The 6,749-nt window shown below is 45.7% G+C and overlaps 1 pseudogene; it reads left to right on the forward strand.

Annotated features, from left to right (window-relative positions):
* The first annotated feature begins 1,297 nt into the window (after positions 1–1,297).
* LOC138165175 (aldo-keto reductase family 1 member B1 pseudogene) lies at positions 1,298–2,823 on the forward strand (annotated as a pseudogene).
* Positions 2,824–6,749: the final 3,926 nt, after the last annotated feature.

Below are 6,749 nucleotides of genomic sequence, written 5' to 3' on the forward strand. Positions count from 1 at the left end.
CTTCTTCTTCTTCTTCTTCTTCTTCTTCTTCTTCTTCTTCTTCTTCTTCTTCTTCTTCTTCTTCTTCTTCTTCTTCTTCTTCTCTGTCTCTCTAGCTATCCCTGATTTTCCTGTGATCCCTAGAGATATCCTTAGACCCCTAAACTCTCCTGGGGGCATCCCTGAGCCCCTCATATCCCTTATGCTCAATTCTGCCATGCCATAACCCACTCCAGGACAGGCCACACTTAAATCAGTGTTTAAATACTGGGACTAATAGCAGCTCAGTATGCTTTTGTCATTGTTTTTAGGGGGAACCCAGTCCCCCAGTTGCCCCCACGTCTTGTTTCTGATACCACAGAGGCCCAGCCCAGGGGATGGGGCAGCCTGTTCACATGACCATTTTTCTCTGATAAACAAATGATCTGGGAATGTTGAGGAGCACCCCCCACCCTGGACTCTACTCCCCCCCTCCCATACCCCACCTCCATCCTGCCCTGGGGTAGAGAGGATGGGATTTTCAGGGCAGGCCTATTTCCCAGCGTGGGTGGGTGGGTGAGTGGGCGGCACACACTAAGGGAGTTGCCCCGCTATCTGTTGGGACAGCTCCCAGAGCACTCCTTTCTGCCCAGGTTTGTCCTGCTCCTGGCTGCTGCAGACTCTGAAACCAGTTCGACTCCAGCCTGGAGGAACAATTCAGCAGGAAATGGCTGCAGTGCTGGCCATATATGGGTCGAAAGAGAAGGGGCGGCCAGCTGGTCCCTGCCCTCCTCAGGGGCTGACGCTGCACAGCTGGCTGGCTGCCCGCATCACCCCCCAGGACTGCCCCATGACCAGGGAGCCAGTTAGGGCTCAGCAACTGGGGAGGGTTCATGAGTCCGGGACTTTAGAAAAGTGGGTGGAAATCAGAGGCAGAGTCCCCAGATGCAGTGTGCCTTGAGTAATGGCAGAGTCAGAGGTGGTTAGGGCAGGAAGAGACCTTAGAACACGGAATGTTGGAATTAAAAGGGACCGAAATATCAGGGCTAGAAGGGAGGTTAGAGCCTTGACTATGAAAACTGAAGACGTTTAGAGCACATTGTTAGAGCTCAGAACACAAAATGTCAGAGCTGGACGGGGTCTTAGACCATAAGAATATCAGAGGGGGGAAGCTGACCTCAGAATACAAAATGTCCTCAAAAAAGTGGGGGGAAGGAAAACCCATTTGTACAAAGATATTTCTAGCAGCTCTTTTTGTGGTGGCAACGAATTGAAAATTGAGATGTCCATCCACTGGGGAATGGCTAACACGCTGTGGTATATGATAATGATGGAATGCTATTGTGCTGTAAGAAACGACAAGAGGCGGGTCTGCTTGTGGTGTCTGCTTGCGTGTGTTGTTGAGGCCCTCTTCTGCAAGGCCGGATCATCATGGCTACCTTCCTTGTGATGAGGAACAAAGCGAAGATGCCCATCATGGGCCTGGGCTCTTGGAAGCCCCCTCCAGGCAAAGTGGCTGATTCTGTGAAGCCTGCTATCGATGTTGGATACCGCCACATTGACTGTGCCCACGTCTACCAGAATGAGAAGGAAGTAGGTGAGGCCATCCAAGTCAAGATCAAGGTGAATGTCGTCAAGCGGGAAGACCTTTTCATTGTCAGCAAGCTTTGGTGCACAGACCATGAGAAAAGCTTGGTCAAGTCAGCCTGCCAAAACACTCTGAGTGACTTGAAGCTGGATTAGTTGGATCTCTACCTTGTTCATTGGCCTACAGGATTTAAGGCTGGACAAGATCTTTTCCCATTGGATGACAAGGGCAACGTGATTCCCAGTAACACAAACTTTTTGAATACATGGATGGCCATGGAAGAGTTGGTGGATGCAGGACTGGTGAAAGCCATTGGGATCTCCAATTTCAACCACGACCAGATTGAGAAGCTCTTGGCCAAGCCGGGACTGAAGTATGAGCCAGCAGCTAACCAGATCGAGTGCCATCCCTATCTCAGCCAGGAGAAGTTGATGGAATATTGCTGGTCCAAGGGCATTGTGGCGACAGCCTACACTCCCCTACAGTTCTCCAGATCGGCCATGGGCCAAGCCAAAGGACCCTTCTCTCTTGAATGACCCCAGGATCGTGGTCATTCCAGCAAAGCACCAAAAAAACCACAGCACAGGTTCTGATAAGGTTCCACATACAGAGAAAAGTGTATCACAATCCCTAAGTCGATCACCCCATCTCGGATTGCTGAGAACTTTCAGGTGTTTGATTTTGAGTTGACTGATGAGGAGACGTCAACCAAACTCATCTTTAATCCTGACTGGAGAGTGTACGCCTTAACCGGTGCTGCTTCTCACAAAGATTACCCCTTCAATGCCCCCATTTTGAAGTTCTGGCTAGTTGCTGCCCAGTGTCCGGATGAAGGTCACGTCACCTGATGCTTCCAGCTCTGCCGACTCATCCTGACAACAGCAAATCATTCTTCTGCATCCCATTGGTCAAGCCTGGCCTCTGCTTCCAAGAGCTGGGTCAACCATTGAATATCATGGTCAGATCTCAGCTTGATTGAGTAACTCCTGGTTTTCTGGACACTCCTTCCTGCTCAGCTAGGAATACAGAATGACTATCCCCTCCCCGGATGAGCCCTATAAACAAAAATTTTTCCTCCAGCAAATGGTTTTCTTTTCTTTTAGTAACAAGTAGATTTCATCTACTTGAACTTATAAACACTACCTTCTTGCTTTAATTTAAAAAAAAAATATTTCATGTTGTATTAAAAAAAAAAGACAAAGGATGGTTAAAAAAAACCTGGAAAGATTTACATGAACTGATGCAAAGTGAAGCAAGAAGAACCAAAACACGGTGCAGAAAAACAGCCATGCTGTTTAATGAAGATGTGTGAATGACTTATCTATTCTCAGCAATACAGTGATCCAAGACAATCCCAAAGGACTAATGATAAAGCAACCTATCTGCCTCCAGGGAACGAACTGATAACTATCTGAATACTGAATGAAGCATGATATTTTTCTTCCTTTCTTTTCAAGCCTTCTTATACAAAATGACTAATATGGAAATGCTTCACATGATGGCACATGTAAAACTTGTATTGAATTGCTTACCATATCAAGGAGAGGGAAGGGAAGTGAAGACTGGAGGGGTAGAATTTGAAACTCAAGACTTTTTTAAAATGTTAAAAATTGCTTTAGCATGGAATTGGGAGAATTTTTTTTATAAAGTCCTACTTAGAAATAGTGATTTGATGTCTAAATGGTAAATCAGTTTATTTTGTGTATTGTAAGACTCAAATAAACATTTCCAAGTAATACTTCAAATTTAAAGGGAGAAAAAAAGAATATAGTATGTCCAAGGTGGAAGGGACTTTAGAACAGAGAATGTTAGAACTGGAAGGCCTATTAGAACATAGAATGTCAGGACTCAGACTTTTAGAGCAAGGAGGGGCCTTAGAGAGAGGGAAGTGATTAGTATATGAACCTAGCAGACATTTAGGAAGTATTTGCAGCCCTGATTTCACTCTGAGCCTCCCAGGAACCCACAGGATGGGTTTGGTTATTTCTATTGTATCTTTACTTATCTGTTTGTCTGGACCTGGGATTTCAGGGGTGCCAGGAACTCCATCCTTGGCACCTGCTCTGTGGAACTAATTCACAGTCTTTGGGAGCTACCCAGGCCATTGAAAGGTTATGTGAATCTTAGGGAAAAGTGACCGGGTAGGGCTTTATTCCAGGTCCCAGGATCATCATATCCCCAAATCTCACGATTAGAAGGGACCTCAGAGGTCATCTGATAACCCACCCCATCCAGGGCTCTTTCTAAATAATAATAATTTAAGTGTATATCATGTTTATGCTTTGCAAAGCAATTTTCGCATTTTATCTCATCTGATCATCTCACTGGGCATCCAGGTAATTTGCAGCTCTTACTGATGGAAAGGCCTGGGTTGTTGGGAGGAGAAAGTGATGAAAGGTTATTTTTAACTGAGGATGACTAGAGGGGAAATTGGAGAGACCAGGAAAGAGGAAGAGGAGGAGGAGAAAGAGGGGAAAGGGAAGACAACAAGAAGGATGCCCAGTCCCTCACCTACGAACATGGTGGCTTTCCCTGCCTGTGTTGCTCCTTCTGCAGAAGTCAGTAGGGTGTATGATGTGAGCACTGAATTTGGTGTCATGAAAGAAATGGCTTCAAATCTCAGCTCCTGTGTTTGTTAAACTGGGTGGCCTTACTGCACTCACTTCTCTCTGGGGCTCAGTTTTCCCATCTATAAAATGGGGGTATCATATTTGCTTTTCACACTGACCTGCGCCAGGGCATGCTAACCACAAATTAGCTCTAAGTATAGCTCTCAGAGGCCACTTGGTAGAGTGGGTATGGATTTTGAGCAGGTAGCCTCCATGGCCTCTGAGATCTCTTCCAAGACTAAATAATGAACTGGAGATATCCATTCCTGCCCCCACAGAGCTGTTGCGAGGCCTGGATGAGGTCATGGATGTTACAGTACTTTGTGACAGTATAGAATTCTAGGAAAATAAAGATGGCACAGGAAAGGACCAAAGAGGTCATTAAGCTAATTTTACAGAAGAGGAAACTGAGGCCCAGAAAGGTTGTGATTTGTCCAAGGTGTCATGACTCTGGCAGAATTTGAACCCAGGGCCCCTCATTCCCAAGGCAGAACTCTTTCCAATACCTCCTTCCTCCCCCAATGTAAGCTATGATCCATTAGGAAGTGGGAGGGGGCTCCCTGAGCATCAGGGAGAAGGAGGGGGAAGGGAGCCAGCAGAACCCACTGGCTGCATCCCGATGTGTCAACAGGACTTGGCAACACCTCCCCCTTCCTTAGTGGGTGGAAGAATTTTGGCCCCCTGGACTTCCTCTGGGAACTGGAGAGCCTGGTGTTTTGCTGTGTGAAGCCATGCTTTCTTAAAGGAACACTCCTTATCTGCCCCAGCTCCCAGCTCCTCAAGGGCCAAACCCTGCCCTTGCCGGCTGAGCTATGACAGACTCTGCCAGGGCATGGCTTACTGTGGACTGAAAGATGAATTATAGCTCTCCAAGCCAGAAGGGGCCTTGGCACACTTGGGAGTCCAACCCACTTATTTACTGAGCTCAGAGAAGGCTCGGGGCTTCTCCAAAGCCCCAGAACCCAGGGCTCCTGGATGCTCAGCCCACTTTTTTTTCCATTGTATCATGCTAATAATGGCCAACTGATTGATGCTATTTGGAACATTGGGGAATGTCCCCCAATCTTGTTACCTGAGAAATTCACAATTGGAAGGAACTTCAGAGGCCACCCAGCCTAGCCTAGTCCTGAACACCTATGGTAGCCCCTTCCCCAACAGCACCTCCAATCCATCATCCAATCTCTGCTTGGAAACCTGCAGTGAGGAGAACAGCAATAAACAACCCCCAAAACAGAATTAAAATGAAAGCCCCTGTTTTATAAATCATGTTTTTTAAAGCATTGTCCTTGTGTCTTACATAGGGGTGCTAATAGTAGGCTAGCATAAACCCAAATTACTGTTTCCATGCAGATAATAACAGTGATCAGATGTATTTTAAAGCAAATTGGCCAATTAATAAAGATGAAATCGTCTAGCAATAATTGTGTTCCCTACGTTTAAATAAAATCAAATCTAAAGTACTCATTCTGTGACACACTCAAGCTGGTGCTGTGTGTTACATTCCTTGTTCTCAGAGTTGGGAGACACTTAGGTCCAAGTCACTGGGGAAACAACACCTTGTTTTGAAAATTGGCTGTGCCTCAGATTACGTGTGGGACCCACTACAAATGCTTTCCCCCTCTCTATCTGCCTCGCCTTCTGAAGAGTATAGGTTGGGCCAGCTAAAAGATCACCAAGGTCCCTTGCCGTTCTGTATCTGTCCTATCTTTTTCTGTCTGCTTATTTATTTTCAGTGAATGACTGGGAAAGGTTTTAGCTTCACAGAACCTCAGCCTCTCCGTCTGTAAAATGGGCATACCCACCCCATCCATTCACCCTCTCTTTCACAGGGCTCTTGAAAAGAAAACAGTTTAGGATTTGAAACACTAAAGGAATGTGATCTATTCTTATCCTGAGCAACTTCTAGAGAAAAATGATTCATTTGCTTAAAGCAGGGCTCCGGAATCTCCTTTCTGAATGGGGCATTCTTAAGGTCTTAGATTTTTTATTTTAAGTGAATTACATGGTAACCATTTGTCCATTTTTATTGGTGGAAAAGCAGAGAGGAGAAGCCTGTCCTCTCCACCCTAAAACTACTACTAAGACTAAAGAAAAATATGGTGGAAAGGACAACAATTTTTAAAAATAAAATAAAACTCTTGATAAGTGGAAGAGGCTGGCCAAGCAAGGTTTGTGCCTGTAACTTACAGGAAAAGAGATATTGTTATTAACAGTCTGACGGACCCAGTCCAGTTAAAAGACCCGAGTTCAAATCTTACATCTGCTCTCTATGGCCTATGTCTCCATAGACAAGACACTTCAGCTTTCTAGGTAGGCCTCATTTCTTCATCTGTTAAAATCAGGGAATTAGGGGCGGCCAGGTGGCACAGTGAGTAAAAGCACCGGCCCCAGAGTTGGGAGACCTGGGATCGAATCTGGGCTCAGATACTCAGCACCACACCCAGAAATAACTGGTCATGTAACCTTGAGCAAGTTAATTAACCCCAATTGCTTATTTAAAAAAAATCAGGGGATTAGCCTATGCCAAGGGCTCCTACCCTTTCTTGGGTCATAGATCCTTTTGGGAGTCTATTGAAGCCTATAGAGAACCCTTT

The sequence above is a fragment of the Petaurus breviceps genome, unplaced genomic scaffold, assembly GCF_028583685.1.
Source record: "Petaurus breviceps papuanus isolate PSGF00001 unplaced genomic scaffold, PetGlider_PUasm1.0 208, whole genome shotgun sequence".
Taxonomy (NCBI): domain Eukaryota; kingdom Metazoa; phylum Chordata; class Mammalia; order Diprotodontia; family Petauridae; genus Petaurus; species Petaurus breviceps.